Genomic DNA, 17037 nt, shown 5'->3' on the forward strand with positions numbered 1-17037 from the left:
CGCTCGGGAAATTACTATACAAAGCATATTTTCAAGCGCTTTGCGATTTTCCTATACCTTCCATTGAGGCAAATCGCCCCAAAAATGGTACAGGCATCGCTTTGGTGAGCTAATTGGAATGGAACCGCTCATGTGAGCACTCTCATAGGGAATCATTGCACAAAAGCTTTTAGGGCGATTTTGAAAATCACCAGCGCTTAAAATATCCCAAAAGCGCCCAAGCTATTAAAGTGAAACTTTTTTTTTTCAGCTTTCAGTTCCACTTTGAAGGGAACCGTATCTCAAAATAGTTTCACTTACCTGGGGCTTCTACCCGGAGCAGTGCTTTTCAGCGCTGCTAGATTTGGGCGCAGCCGGCTCCTCCATAGACTTCAATAGGAATCATTCCTATTGAAGCGCTCAGTGAGTAACGTCGGCTCCGTCAGAAGACAGAGCCGAAGTTGCTTAAAAACAATATAATTCGGCCTCCAGCAAAAGCCCGGACTTGTGCAGAAGCAGGATCAGCCATATACCGCTGTATCCTGCGCCCAAGTCTACCGGCGCCGATTTCAAATGTACGCGCTTCTACCAGCTCCTTGCAGCGGCCCTGTGCCCTCAACATGCTGGAGCAATGCTCCAGTCCCCCGCTGCAGCTAAGTTTAGTTTTCGGCGACTGGAAAGTCGCCAAGCTACTGCACCTACACAGCCCTGGCTGCGCGCATCTACGCTCTCGCTCACATCGCTGTCCTGCGCATGCGCAATAAGAGAAATCAGAGCCGGCGACGTGAGCAAGAATGCGTGTCTAGGGTCGTGCAGGCGCAGTGGCTCAGGTGACTGCAATGGGCTGGTAATAGTCCCAGGTCACTGAAAATCCTTCTTCTTTTTTTTTCTCCTTCATTTGAGTTAAAGGACAACTAATGCAAGAGGGATATGGAGGCTGACATATTTATTTCCTATTTAACAATGCACGTTGCCAGGCTTCTCGCTGATCCTCTGCCTCTAATACTTTTAGCCATAGACCCTGAAAAAGCATGCAGCAGATCTAGTGTGTCTGACAGTATTGTCAGATCTGACATGATTAGCTGCATGCTTGTTTCTGGTGTGATTCAGACACTTCAGCAGCCAAATAGATCAGCAGGGCTGCCAGGCAATGTGCATTGTTTAAAAGGAAATAAATATGACAGCATCCATATTCTTCTTACTTCAGTTCCCCTTTAAGGTTCCCTTTAACTCACTTCTCCAGGTACGCAGCCTGCTGCACATATGCAAAGGACTGTGAAGGCGGGGCTTAACACAGACAGGGCAGGGTTTATTGTGGCCAAATGGGGGGCGGGAATGCTTTTATCGATTTGGAGGCGGGGCTTTGCAGCAGCAGGAAGGGAACATTTTGGCCAATGTCTGGCCCTGGAAAAGTCTCTGATCACGTATTATTGCTACCAAAAGGAATTTACATCATTTTTGTTTAAGTAATATCAGCCCAGGATGAGCGTCAAAATTCCATAAACTAATTTCTGGTCTCAGAAATTATATAGGTGGAAAAAAACAATGTTTAGTAAAAAATAATACCTTTTAACCACTTCGCATCCAGACCTTGTTTTCCCCTTATTGACCAGAGCAGTTTTGACACTTTAGCGGTGTCCCTTTTTAATCAGGAATAACTTTATCTGTACTCGTGCCACTTAAATTATCTATATATTGCTTTTTTTCAAGACAAACTAAGCTTTCATTGGGGGTATTTGGTACGAAGTAAAATGTTCCTCTCTATGCATTTTAATGGGAAAATTGGGAAAATTTTTAAAAAATGCATCGTTTCTCAATTTTGACCAATTCCTGTTTGGAAATAAAAAGTGCGATTGACATAAAAACTGTGCCGCCTGTTAAAGTCGCCCCAGTATAGAGGGGGGGGGGGGGTGACGTCCCATGGGACGGTATCGCATGAGGGAGGTGGCGTCCCATGGGACGGTATCGCATGAGAGAGATACATGGGTATCTGCGCATTTAATTGCATGATTTTAGAAGAACATAAGGGTTCGTGCGCTGATTCACTTTTTCGCCCGAGGCCCTCTTTATGAGAAGAACCCTGACCTCCAATTTGGGACATCACTTGGGTATTCCATTGTAGAAAGGTTGTTAGGTGGGGGTGGGGTTGTTAGGTGGGGCGAAGATTGAAATCTAGAGTTGGGTTGAGGTACAAGCGGATTCGTTGAGAAGTTTGGGGAGAACTCGGGCAAGGAAGGGTATTGCACAGGGGCCAAGGGGAGAAAAATTTGGGTTGGGGGCAGAATGCACAATTTATAATCTGTATGTAGAGTATATAAATTAACTATTTGTAGATATATGGTTTGACTTCATTTCCCTTATTGTTGTTTTAACTACAAGAATTAATAATAATAAAAGGAAAGAAAATAAATAAGGAAAAAAAAAAAAAAAGTCGCCCCAGTATAGATATCCAGATGTGTCCCCAGTATCACCGCCTCCCCCAGTATAGTCAGATGTGTCCCCAATATCAGCCCCCCTAGCATAGCCACATGTGTCCCCTGCGTTTGACAGCCCCAGAATAGATTGATAGACGCACCCCCAGGAATAGTGCCCCTCTTTATAGCCATATGTGTCCCCGGATCAGGATTAACCCCATTATGGCCAGATGTACTCCCAGGATTAGTGCTGCCCCCCATTATAGCCAAATGTGCCCCCAGTATATGATTACTGCCCCCGCAGTTGCCCAGATGCACCAAATTAGTAAACCCCCCCTCCCCTTAGTCAATTAGATGCCCCCCAACAAAATGTAACCCCCCCTTTATTTATCCTACCCCCACCCCCCAGGATCGATAGCCAGATGCCCCCCCCCCCCCATAAGGCAGCCCCCTCCGTGCAGAAATCCTAAAAAAAATCCAACAGCAAACAGCCTCACTCACCTACCTCGTTCCTGCGACTGTCCTGAAGCCCGATCCTCTGTTCTCCGCTCTGCAGTCAGCCGCATATTGCCGGTAACCCGGGTCCCGGCTTGATGACGTCATCAAGCCGGGACCCAGGTTTCCGGCAATATGCGTCTGAATGGAGAGCGGTGATCGGAGCATCAGGCTTCAGGATCGTCGCAGGAACGAGGTAGGTGAGTGAGGCCGCTTGCTGGATGATTTTTTTTAGTATTTGTGCGCCGAGGGGGACAGATGAAGGATCGCTGCAGTTCACTATTGCAGCGATCATTCATGGGAGGGGGGTGGACTCATTAGCCAAAAGGGAACATGTTCCCTTCCACCAATTAGTATTGCAGCTGACAGTGCCGGAGGGTGCGCTCTAAAGAGCACCCGACCGTGCACAGCAGGGCTGCAGCCAGGTCAGTATATTTACGTCACTGTGGCTTGGAGGGTGCCACAGCTGACGTAGATATACTGTAGTGGTGGGGAAAGTGGTTAATGGCTAACTAATAGAATTAAATAAAGTTGTACCGCACCCATTTGGAATGTAAAACCTTACTAAAACTTTATTAGTTAGCCATTAAAAGGTATTATTTTTTACTAAACGTTGTTTTTTTCTACCTATATAACTTGTTTGGCTAACACGGTACAGAAACTTTTTTGCTACTGGTCTCAGAAATCTAATTCTATGGCATCTATACTACATTCACACCAGCGCCTCTGGCGGTGAGAAAATTCCGTTTAAAGAAAAAAAAAAGACACTGCAGCTAGGCGCCCTTGGGGACCCAGCGCCCGGGGGCACTTGTCCTACCCCGACCCCCAAGCTAGGCCCCTGTGCTGGAGACACAGCTACCTGGAGGATGGAGGTGACCTGCAACTGGGAAATGTGAGGGAGCGTGCGCCGTGTGAGCTGCGCTGTGTACGCTGATGTGCGGTGTACTGCTGAGCTGTGGGCTCTGGCATTGCTCATATCACACTCCATTACAGAGAAAGGGTTCATTGTCCTCTCCAGGCTCCCAGCCCGCTGCGCGGGCACAATCTTATGACTGTGGGGCGGAGCTTAACAAATGTTTGAGGCGGGGCTTAGCGGTATCCCGTGCATCCTTTTGGAAGGGAACATTATACTGCCCTAAGCCTCAATTCAGGGCAAAGATCTGCCTTAGAAAAGACGCGGATTGGTTAATGTATAATTGCTATTAAATGACCTTCACGGCAGTACATCATTTATCAGCCAAGGATAAACATCATTCAGAACTCTACGAATTCCGACTCTCATAAATCTATATACATCGCATGTATTTTCCCTTACAGTGTCACTTCTACTACCGGCCGCTAGGGGGAGCTCCGGGTCTCTACTATCAGGACAGCCGCTCTCTGTAGTCTGTACTGCTTGTTCCTGGAGCTTCTTGCCGGGGTATGTCGGGTCTGAGAGCTCCTGGCTATCGGGGATACGGGGAGAGGTCACACGTCTGTCTCCGCGCTGCTCTGTCTGGGAGGACGATGTATGCCAGTATGACGTCATGGCAGCTATTGTGACGCACGCGGGCCACTCGTACCGCTGCTGATGGCACCTGCAGTGCCACGTGACCTCTGCTATTGCTGTGCCATGCTGGTAGGGAAATGAAGCCCTAGTCCCAGCCTGTCACCACCACTAGACTCTCTGCACTGCCTTTATTATTGCTGCAGACACAGCTACCTGGAGGGATATGAGGTGCAACTGGGAAATGTGACGGAGCGTGTGCTGTGTATGCTGAGGCTGTGGCCTCTGGTGGTCTTGCCTACGTCAGACTCCATTACAGCAAAAGGGTTCACTTCATTCTCCTCGCCAGTCTCCCAGCCCGCTGCGCACAAGCATATGACTGGGGGCGGAGCTTGACGAATAGAGGCGGGGCTTAGCGCGCGTAGGGGCGGGGCTTTTTGCGGTATCCCGTGCACCCTTTTCGAGGGTAACATTAAAGTGCCCTAAGCAGCAATTCAGGGCAAAGATCTGCCCTAGAAAAGACACTGATTGGGCAATTCTGTTTTTTTTTTTTTTACAGTCTACTACATTATGTATCAGCCAAGGACGAGCATTTTACCTTATATGGTGTCATTTCTACTACCGGCCGCTAGGGGGAGCTCCGGGACTTTACTATCAGGACAGCCGTTCTCTGTACTCTGCTTCTTGCTGGTGTATGTATGCCGGGCCTGAGAGTTCCTTCCTGGCTATCGGAGATGCAGAGACAGGCCACACGTCTGTCTCCGTCGCTGCCGCTGCTCTGTCTGAGGATGACGTCATGGCAGCTATTGTGACGCACGCGGACCTCTCGTGTACCGCTGAGGATGGCACCTGCAGTGCCACGTGACCTCTGCTACTGCTCTGCCATGCTGGTAGGGAAATGAAGCCCTAGTCCCCCAGCCTGTCACCACCACTAGACTCTCTGCCTTAATTATTATTGCTACCTGGAGGATGGAGGTGACGTGCAACTGGGAAATATGAGGGAGTGTATGTTGCATTGCTGTGTATGCTGCGATGTGTGAGCTGTGTATGCTGTGTCTGTGCTCCAACATTTCACCATAAATTGTGAAAATAGCACACAAAGGAGCTGCCAGCCAAAATGTAAAAAATTAGGTTTATTTACCTGGGGCTTTCTCCAGCCCCTTGCAGCCGACTGTCCCACCTTGACCGTTCTGCTCTTTGCTGCCGTCCCGGGCTCCCCGCACGGTGCAGAGGCCCGCGGTCTGCCTTTCTGCGCGAAGCGTCGCTGTCAATCATGGCCACATGGTCCGCAGCGCACGGGGCAGGTGCAGTAGTTATGCGCAGTGTACCGCGGACCACGTGGGCTTGATTGAAAGCGGCGGTTTACGCAGGTGCAGTAAGGCCGACCCCGTGGTCGGCTCTTGCACCATGTGTGGAGCCCAGGGCGTCGGCGGGGAGCGGTCGGCGTGGGACAGTCGGCTGCAAGGGGCTGGAGAAAGGCCCAGGTGAACCTCATTTTTAAAAATTTGGCTGATGATTCCTTTAAAGAGACTCCGTAACAAAAATTGCATCCTGTTTTTTATCATCCTACAAGTTCCAAAAGCTATTCTAATGTGTTCTGGCTTACTGCAGCACATTCTACTATCACCATCTCTGTAATAAATCAACTTATCTCTCTCTTGTCAGCCTGTGTCTGGAAGGCTGCCAAGTTCTTCAGTGTTGTGGTTCTGTGATGCATCTCCCCCCTCCTGGCCCCTCTCTGCACACTGCCTGTGTATTATTTAAATTAGGGCAGCTTCTCTCTTCTCTCATATCTTTTACAAGCTGGATAAATACTCCTCTGAGCTGGCTGGGCTTTCACATACTGAGGAATTACATACAGGCAGAGCTGTCTGTACTCTGCAGGGAGAAACAGCCTGACACTTCAGTGGAAGATAGTGGCAGGGGGAAAGAAACACACAAATTATCTCTTGAGATTCAAAAGGAAGGGTGTATACAGCCTGCTTGTGTATGAATGTATTTTCTATGTGTGGACATCTTGTACATCAACCTACTTCCTGTTTTGGTGGCCATTTTGTTTGTTTATAAACAAACTTTTAAAAACTGTTTTTAACCACTTTTAATGCGGCGAGGAGCGGCGAAATTGTGACAGAGGGTAATAGGAGATGTCCCCTAACGCACTGGTATGTTTACTTTTGTGCGATTTTAACAATACAGATTCTCTTTAAAGTGTTGCTGATGCAGGAAAAAAAAAGTTAAACTTACCTGGCGCTTCTACATTGCAGTCACCCTGTGTCCTCGCCGGTACTCAAGGATTCTCTGGTCCTCCTCCGTGGTTCTATTTTGACTCTGCCAACTGAGCCATTCGATGGCCACTGCACCTGTGCAGCCCTGGCCAATGCACATCCTCGCCACTCCCGTCAGCATTCTGTGCAGGCACAGTACGAGGAAATCTCTATTGCGCCTGCTCAGGACGCTCCCGGCAACAAGAACGCATACAAGGAAGAGTACTCATTGACTGGCAAAATCCAAACACAGCCGTGACAGGGGACCGTTAAGTATCGGGGCGGGCACATGACAACTGCAGGGGGCCGGTAGAAGGCCCAGGTAAGTCAATCTTGTTTTTTTTTTCTTCATCAGTTTAGGTGTCTGTTAAAGTTAAATCAATAGAATCCTTGTCCCTTGCCAGCTCGCTGAACTGCAGGCCCTGGCATCGAGCAGATGGGGGGGGGGGGGGGGGCACTCGTCTAACGCTGGTACTGAGCACTAACTAGCACCTGGCTGTTGCAGGAGAGCTGCTGACAGGTGGTGAATTCACAGTCTGTCAGCTGCCGGTCTGAAAGCGGCTTGTTGCGCACCGGCTGGCTCAGTCTCCACCGCTCCACACTTGATCGGCACGCCTACGATTCACATTTGCGGGAATACCAACACTGCCTCGGTGTGTCACACAGCTTTCTATTCCGCATCCACACTCCACTCTAGTGTGGAAATGAGAGCTGTGTGAGACACTTGAGGCAGTGTTGATATCCCCGCACACGTGATTTGTAAGCGTGCCAATCAAGGGTGGACTTGGAACCAGCCAGTGCCCAGCAAATGGGGGAGAGCCTGTATGCGCAAAATAAAACAAAAAGCGTGCTGTGCTGATTCTGCGGGAAACTTGTGAGTGCAATATTATGTTATTTTAATAGTTTTACACTAAGGTACTCTTTCTCAAGGTTTCTTTTCATTCTTTCTCGAGGTTTCTTAATGATAAATGAATTGAAGAGACTATCGCATATGATCTGATCGACATCTCGGCCAGTGTGGTGGGGGACGACCATAAGCATCCTCCCAGTGTGCGATTAGACCTGCTTTGTGGGTCTTCCCATCCGGTGAGTCTGATCACATCGGGTGTGGTGGTGGGTTTATGGATGAATATTGTGGCCTGAGGATCATTCAGCCAAAGCAGTGTGAGGCAAGCATCAGTGGAGGACTAGGAAAATGATCCAGACGTGCTCTCGACTCCAGTCACCTGTGCACTTCAGGTCTGTTCCAATATATAAGTTCCAATGAGTCAGCACAGTCTTCAGTAAAAAATAAGCTCATTTATTAAAGCCAATGGGTACCGGTTTTAAAAACAAAAAGTTAGATACTCACCTAAGGAGAGGGAAGGCTCGGTCCTAATGAGCCTTCCCTCTCCTCTCCCGGTGCCCTCGGTGCTGCGCTGGCTCCCCCGTTCGCGTCCGCCGCCGCAGGGACTTCGGAGGTCTTCGGGAGCACTCGGGCTTCCGAAGACGGGCCGCTCCATACGCGCGAGCGCGTCATAGAGGGCGCTCGCGCATGCGTAGTAAGGAGCGGCCGCGTCATCGGGAGCCCGAGTGCTCCCGAAGCATTCCGAAAGCTCCCTTCGGCATGCGGAAGTGGCAGTATTTGACCGAACTGGTTGAATACTGCCACGGGGGAACCTGCGCGGGACCGGGCACCGGGAGAGGAGAGGGAAGGCTCATTAGGACCGAGCCTTCCCTCTCCTTAGGTGAGTATCTGACTTTTTGTTTTTAAAACAGGTAAACATTCACTTTAAGTATTAAAAATCCATGATGTACAAGCAGCCAGCATCATGAGGATCATTTAAACATGTTTGGAAATGTATTGATACACGATCCACGTGGACATCATTATGTCTTTTGCGAACACTAGCTTCTTTCTGTATTTTGTGTAGTGCTATCCTTTTAGTGGTACATGTTTGATATGAAGGAGGCAATCCAACTCTGAAACCACTACATTTTAAAGGGCATAACTAAGCAGCGCTAGTCTTCTAGCATTTTGTTAACTACACCTCCTATGTTACGCCACATGTCACACGTACAGAGACTTGAGGCTTGAAGCTGGCAGATACTCCACCGATTGGGTCATGCAAGATCCTGCTGCGCCCTCCTGTGTAGCTTCACCCGCATATTACAATAATTCCATAGCACATATACAATGCTAGCGGAGACATAAAGGGCACACCGACTCCGGGAAGCGCTCACGCTAATTGCAGCGTAAGTTAACTACTTTACGACCGCCTCACGCCAATGGGTGTGACCGTGGCGGCAGCCCCAGGGCCACCTAACGCCAATTGGCATCAAGTCCTGGGGCTGCAGTTTCCCAGGGTACGACCGCGCGCATGCGCGATTGTTCCCTGCCAGTGATTACCCTGCTAGCCGCCGATCGCGGCTAGCAGGCTGCTTGTAAACTAAATGGGAGGCCACCGGCAGCGCTGTACGAATGTAAACAAAGGGGGCTTTGTTTACATTCGTACAGCGCTGCCGGTGGCCTCAGCGCTGTATAAGATCGGCGATCCCCGACCGGGGATCGCCGTCCTCTCATAGGCTGTTGCCTATGAGAGGCGGAGAGCAGGACAGATTGCCGTCCTGCTCAATTGTACAGGAAGAGGGGAGGAGAGAGAGAGGGAGGGGGATAGCGGCCATGATAGCCTCTTTGAGGCTGAAGAAAAAACAGTGACAGTGGCAATCGGACCCCTCCAGCAGCATGTCCCCTTAGGAACAAAAATAGGAGGTGAGTCTGATCGCCACATTCCTTACCTGGGCTGTGCAGGAGGCTGAAAAGCCTGCACAACCCAGTAGTAAAAAAATGTGCCTGGTCTTTAGGGGGGGGGGGGTTTAACACTGCAGTCGTCAAGTGGCTAATTCAGGCACGGCTATATATATATATATATATATATATATATATATATATATATATTTATTTATATTTATATTATATTTATTATTATTATTATTATTATTTTTTTAAGAATTAAGATAGGCATGGGAAAGGAAGTATGGTGAGCGACACATCGAGGACATTGATAACGTAGTGTGTGCTCATAGCAGGGATCAGGCATAGCTTATATGATTGGGCACGGGGTTCTGTATAAGAGTATTTGTAAATTTTTAAAAAAAATCTGTATTAAAGACTGATATTTTACGAGCAAATGGCTTTTTTGAATATACCTACCAATTACAATTCAGCATGCTCCTGCTGGTTTATCACTTTATGTTGTCTCATAGCTGATAGACTTTGCTCTCATTAGTAGCACTTATTTCCCAACGACTAACACCTGTGTCATTATTTAGTGTTGCATTTACTGTATATATACAACATTAAAGGGAACCTAAACTGAGAGGGATATGGATGTTTCCTGTTAAACAATACCAGTTGCCTGGCAGTCCTGCTGACCTCTGTGGCTGCAGTAGTGGCTGATCACACACCTGAAACAAGCATGCAGCTAATCCAGTTTGACTTCAGTCAGAGCACCTGATCTGCATGCTTGTTGAGGGGCTGTGGCTGAAAGTATTAGAGACACAGGGTCAGCAGGAGAGTCAGGTAACTGGTATTATTTAAAAAAAGGAAAAATCCATATCCTTTTCAGTTTAGGTTCCCTTTAAATAATGATAGACTGGTAATAATCCATCAAAGTAAGGGCTATTAATGTGAGCGCAGTCTATGAGCTAGGAGACAACTTAAAACGGCATATAACTAGATAATATGGAGCGGATGCGATAGTGTATCATGAAGCTACAAAAGAAACAGGAGCGCACCCTTAGTGCAATAAAAACGTTTTACTAAAAATGACACGCTTTAAAAGTTACACTCACAGTGTGTAAGTTGGTACATGCGCCTGTCAGGCCTGCCGACAGTACTCTTCTCTCACCCGCGCTTGGCCAGAGCGGCGGGGACCGATGTCACTGGTGGGGAGCTGGAAGCGGTGGGCGGAGCCAGGTCACGGGGATGCCGTCTGACATCACGACGCGTTTCAGCGTTAACCACGCCTTCGTCAGGTGGCGGGGACGGCAGTCTTTTATCTACCCTCGTATGGGAGAGGAGGAGGAGGAAACTAAGGGAGTTTCCAATGCGTAAATGGAGCCGCCTCTCGGGGCTCGCTATTTGATACATGTATATTTTAATAGACAATATAACAACAAATACATTTTACATTAAAGAAACTGTTATTAAAATTGATAGTGTGTGTCTCTATACTTGTAGACAAGTGCAGGTGAGCTATTTCAGTTAGGCTTTAGGGATGCTAATGGCAAGTGTGCACCCGTTGGAATACAAAGTTATGCCAATGATAAATTGCATGTTTAAAGCCAATACTAGATTGCACTACTGACAAATGGACATTAAATGCTGCAAAGTTACGTGTTGGGCGCTGCAGGACATTGGGAGTGTGTGTGCCCAAGGAACGGGCAGTGATAGTGAGAAATCTAGCCGCTGATCCCTTAAATGTAAGGGAGGGTGAGATGTTGAGTGCGGACTGGACATCGAGCACAAACTGTCACAGTCGTTAGGGAAAGGCTCATGGGGGATTCCCACCAGAAGGAGGGGCATGCCCGAATCCAGTGGCAGTGAGGAAACCTCTAGAAAGAGAAGGAGGAGAGGAGTCAGAGGGGGCAGAAGGGGCCAACAGCAAAAAAGGAAGAAGATTGAGAAGTCCCGGGAAGTAACAACCACAATAAAAATCTTTAACATTTCCACCTATGACCTCTCAGAAGGGGACTTGTCACTCCTGAGACGAAGGTTGAATTTTGCTCCCACAATAAGACCAAATGCCTTCAAACTATTTAAGGATCTACACAGGAGGAGTCTGAGTCGAGAAGCCGATGAAATCCTAACTTGAGGAGTCGAAGGATCTTTGTACCGTCTCCACATCGCTGATTAGTAGCACTTATTTTTCAATGACTTATACCTGTGTGCATTATTAATTAACATTGTATTTAGATAATTATAGACTGGTAATATCCATTGAAAAATAAGGTCTTTTATTGTGAGCACAGTGTATAAAATGGTAAATAACTAGATAACATCGGGCGCATGCTGATTTGTTGTGTTACAATTTACCACAAGTGAATACAGGACAGTGTATTTATCGCAAGTGAATGCGGGACAGTGTATTTATCGCAAGTGACTACGGGACAGTGTATTTACCGCAAGTGAATACGGGACAGTGTATTTACCGCAAGTGAATACGGGACAGTGTATTTACCGCAGGTGACTACGGGACAGTGTATGTACCGCAGGTGACTACTGGACAGTGTATTTACCTCAGGTGACTACGGGACAGTGTATTTACCGCAAGTGAATACGGGACAGTGTATTTACCGCAAGTGAATACGGGACAGTGTATTTACCGCAGGTGACTACGGGACAGTGTATGTACCGCAGGTGACTACTGGACAGTGTATTTACCTCAGGTGACTACGGGACAGTGTATTTACCTCAGGTGACTACGGGACAGTGTATTTACCTCAGGTGACTACGGGACAGTGTATTTACCTCAGGTGACTACGGGACAGTGTATTTACCGCAGGTGACTACGGGACAGTGTATTTACCGCAGGTGACTACGGGACAGTGTATGTACCGCAGGTGACTACGGGACAGTGTATGTACCGCAGGTGACTACGGGACAGTGTATGTACCGCAGGTGACTACGGGACAGTGTATGTACCGCAGGTGACTACGGGACAGTGTACCGCAGGTGACTACGGGACAGGGTATGTACCGCAGGTGACTACGGGACAGTGTACCGCAGGTGACTACGGGACAGGGTATGTACCGCAGGTGACTACGGGACAGTGTATGTACCGCAGGTGACTACGGGACAGTGTATGTACAGCAGGTGACTACGGGACAGTGTATGTACAGCAGGTGACTACGGGACAGTGTATTTAACGCAGGTGACTACGGGACAGTGTATTTACCGCAGGTGACTACGGGACAGTGTATTTACCGCAGGTGACTACGGGACAGTGTATTTACCTCAGGTGACGACGGGACAGTGTATGTACCGCAGGTGACGACGGGACAGTGTATGTACCGCAGGTGGCTACGGGACAGTGTATGTACCGCAGGTGGCTACGGGACAGTGTATGTACCGCAGGTGGCTACGGGACAGTGTATGTACCGCAGGTGGCTACGGGACAGTGTATTTACCGCAGGTGACTACGGGACAGTGTATTTACCGCAGGTGACTACGGGACAGTGTATTTACCGCAGGTGACTACGGGACAGTGTATTTACCGCAGGTGACTACGGGACAGTGTATTTACCGCAGGTGACTACGGGACAGTGTATTTACCGCAGGTGACTACGGGACAGTGTATGTACCGCAGGTGACTACGGGACAGTGTATGTACCGCAGGTGACTACGGGACAGTGTATTTACCGCAGGTGACTACGGGACAGTGTATTTACCGCAGGTGACTACGGGACAGTGTATTTACCGCAGGTGACTACGGGACAGTGTATTTACCGCAGGTGACTACGGGACAGTGTATTTACCGCAGGTGACTACGGGACAGTGTATTTACCGCAGGTGACTACGGGACAGTGTATTTACCGCAGGTGTTTCGTTTTAAATATCCGTGCAATACTGATATTTAAAAGACCTATGTCGCGAAAATCTTAAAATTTTAAATACATGTAAACCTATGCAAATAAGAAGTACGTTTGTTCCAGAGTAAAATGAGCCATAAATTACTTTTCTCCTATGTTGCTGTCACTTAGTTAGTAGTACAAATCTTACATTACTGACAGATTTTGGACTAGCCAATCTTCTCATGGGGGGTTCTCAGGGTTTTCTTTATTCTTAACTACTTGACGACCACAGTGTTAAACCCCCTTAAAGACCAGGCTCATTTTTGCAGCACTGGGCTGTGCAGACTTTTCAGCCTCCTGCACAGCTTGGCTAAGAAACATGGCGATCGGACTCGCCTCCTATTTTTGTCCCTAAGGGGACATGCTGCCGGAGGTGTCCGATCGCTGCTGTCATTTTTTTATTTTTCCTGCCTCATAGAGGCTTTCTCTCGCTCTGTCCCCCTCCCTCTCCTTCCTCCCTCCCCTCCACCTATTTTAACAGGACGGCGATCCGTCCTGTTCTCCGCCTCTTATAGGAATCAGCCTATCAGAGGATGGCGATCCCCGGCCAATCAGAGGCCGGGGATCACCGATCTTGTACAGCACTGCCGGAGACCACAGCACTGTACTGATGTAAACAAAGGGGATTTCTTTCCCCTTTGAAAACTTGAGAGACTGTGGCGCAAATCTCAGTCCTCAGAAGACAAACATGCCTTAATCCTGCACTTGAAGAACTACCAAAAGATAATCACGGGAAAAAAATTATTCTTTCTATCACAAGAGATTGCAAATGCAGTTAACAAACCATCCCAACTGTTCCGCACAGTGGAAAAACTCTGCAATCCGGCATGTCAAAAACTTAATATCGAGTCTTCAAAAGACCTCTGTGACCAATTTGCCCATTTCTTCAAACAAAGTCTCCACTATAAGGTCCGCCATCCAACTTACAGCATCTGAGCCTAATATAGCGCCGAAGACCATTAGCAGAGACAACGTAACACCTTGGTCAAACTTCAAAGAAATTGATGAAGAAGTCACATCAAGCATCCTCCTTCACCTCCGCCTAACTACCTGTGACCTGGATCCTGGCCCAACACAGTTCATGTTGAACTGCCCCGACCTGTTCGTACCGGTATTCCTCAAAATTGTTAACTGTTCCTTTACAATCTAGGGATATTTCCTGCTTTACTGAAGGAAGCAATCATCAAGCCTCCTCAAAAAACCCTCCCTGGACCCAGATGCAATGACCAGCTACAGACCTGTCTCTAACCTCCCCTTTCTGAGCAAGCTAATTGAAAAAGCTGTTTACCTCCAGCTAGAAGCCAAAGTCCTACAAAACAACAGTTATGAATTCCAGTCTGGCTTCAGGAAACACCACAGCACTGAAACTGCCCTCATCCAAATATGCAACCACCTGCTCATGGCAAGAGACAGAGGAGAGTGCTCGATCCTCATACTGCTAGATCTTTCTGCAGCCTTTGATACAGTTGACCATACCATTTTGATAAACAGGCTACAGGAATACTGCGGCATTGATGGCATAGTTCTTCAGTGGTTCCAATCCTTCTTGAGGGTCAGAACCCACAAAGTGTCTATGGGGCCCTTCCTGTCCACCCCTGTATCACTTAAGTATGGGGTGCCACAGGGCTCAATCCTCTTTTCCCTTGCTTTTCACGATTTACATGTTACCGCTTGGAAAACTAATCCAAAAACATGGCCTGACATACCACTGCTATGCAGACGACACCCAACTATATCTTTCCTTCAAGCCTGGTGTGACAGACCCAACTCTAACTATAAACGCCTGCTTACGTGAACTACAGCAATGGATAAATGACAACTGGCTGAAACTAAATGCAGACAAAACTGAAGTCCTACTGATTGGAGGGCAGAGCATGATAACAAAACAACTTAACTTGCAGTCTTCATCACTGGGAATAGGAGGCACGGATCTACGCAGCTCTGATCATGTGCGTAGCCTGGGAGTTCTAATTGATGGGAATTTAAATTTCAGAACTCAAATCATCCTATTTTCACCTGAAGAACATTGCATAAATCAAGCACCTCATCCCCCCAGAAGATCTGCCAACCTTAGTCCATGCCTTCATCACATCCCGACTGGACTACTGTAATGCTCTCTACACTGGCCTTCCAAAAAAGTTCTTGTACCGCCTACAGCTGATACAGAATACTGCTGCCAGACTGCTAACCAACCAACCAACCCCGTCACTGCCACATAACGCCAGTCCTGCACTTCCTTCACTGGCTACCTATAGAATGGAGGGTCCTATTCAAGATCGGCCTACAGACATTTAAATCCCTGAATAATCTGGGCCCTGGATACATAAAAGATATGTGTCAGCTGCGTAGCAATCCCCGCATTATCAGATCCACAGGTTCTAATAATCTAGTCATACCCAGAGTCCACTTGGAAACTTTTGGTCCCAGAGCCTTCTGTCATGCTGCCCCTACGTTTTGGAACTCCCTACCTCAACAGATCAGGACAGCTCCATCCCTGGATGTGTTTAAATCCAGACTGAAAACCCACCTGTTCAGTTTGGCATTTGCAGAATTATAATTTTTGTTGTGTGAATACTTCACCCTACTACCAATTACTGAATCTGAGAGAGCTTAAGCGCTTTGAGTCCTATGGGAGAAAAGCGCTATAGAAATGTTATTGTATTGTATTGTATTGTATTGTATATTGTTTACAAATAGTCTGCTAGCCGTGATCGGCGGCTAGCAGGCTAATCGCAGAGCTCGGTACTGTGAACGGGCAGGGAACGATCGCGCATGTGCACGGCCGTTCCCTGGGAAACTACAGCTCCAGGACTTGACTCCAATCGGCGTTAGGCGGTCCTGGGGCTGCCGCCGTGTTCACGCCCATTGGCGTGACACGGTTGTTAGGTAGTTAAAGTAGCAAAAGTTTATGTACCGTACTTTTATTTTTAAAAACACTTAGTGAATGGCAGTTGCTCCGTCCAACTGCCCAAAAAGTGTGCAGGGAGGCTTTCCAGCATCTTTGTATAATCTTTTTCAGGGAATGTCTTTATAAAGAACTAGTGGACCTAAGTCCGTTCAAAAATGGGCTAGGTCTGTCACTGCGCATGCGCCCGCTGCGTGCGTACATTTCCGCCTCGCGCCCGCCCATTTGCCCCTTCGCCTGTCATTGCTCGCTGCGCGTCACTATCCCTCAATGTCTCTGCGTCCCTGCACTTGCGCAGAGCGCATGTGAGACACACACAGGGACATGAGATGCAGAGACAGTAGGGTTTTATAATAGAGGTAAATGCCATGCTGAGAAACCCCCACGAAGAGATGGGCTACTCCAAAACCCGTCCGTAATGTCAGATTTCTACTACCTACAGTAAGTGACAGCAACATAGGAAAAAAGTAATGTATGGCTCATTTTACTCTAAAAGAAATGTACTTCTTATTTGTATGTGTTTTTAAATTTTAAGATTTTGTGACAATTCCTCTTTAAGTTTGCTGGAAGCTGTGCCTATTTTACCTTGCGGCTTTATGAAACGTATGCCTGGGAGCCCACTTAGGTGAAGTACCATCCCCACTTGGCCTTTAGGAAGGATGTACCAACCACTGCTTCAATAAAAGAAGTTCATGCCACAGCCAGGTTGTGGGTTGAGTCCCCTACCGAAGTAGGGTAACAGAGGGAAACTGGATAGACTAGCAGGAAGCACCCAAAAAATGGAAAGTACTGCAGAGCTCAGTGTGGAACTGTGAAGTAATAAATCATAAAAGTACATAAAAAGGACTGATCCTACCTTAACCTCCTGAGCGATAATCC

General features: G+C 47.8%; 1 long non-coding RNA gene across 2 annotated transcripts in view; it reads left to right on the plus strand.

Moving 5' to 3' along the window:
- Nucleotides 1–4947: 4947 nt before the first annotated feature.
- LOC137538327 (uncharacterized) overlaps nt 4948–17037 on the plus strand; it is a 78665-nt gene continuing 66575 nt past the window's right edge. The window contains exons 1-2 of one of the 2 annotated variants that reach the window (XR_011024751.1): nt 4948–5264; nt 7592–7724. This is a non-coding gene — a long non-coding RNA (uncharacterized lncRNA). The remainder of the gene's footprint in view (nt 5265–7591; nt 7725–17037) is intronic. The other variant, XR_011024752.1, reaches the window with a different exon arrangement.

This window comes from Hyperolius riggenbachi, chromosome 11, assembly GCF_040937935.1.
Source record: "Hyperolius riggenbachi isolate aHypRig1 chromosome 11, aHypRig1.pri, whole genome shotgun sequence".
In the NCBI taxonomy this organism is placed as follows: Eukaryota; Metazoa; Chordata; class Amphibia; order Anura; family Hyperoliidae; genus Hyperolius; species Hyperolius riggenbachi.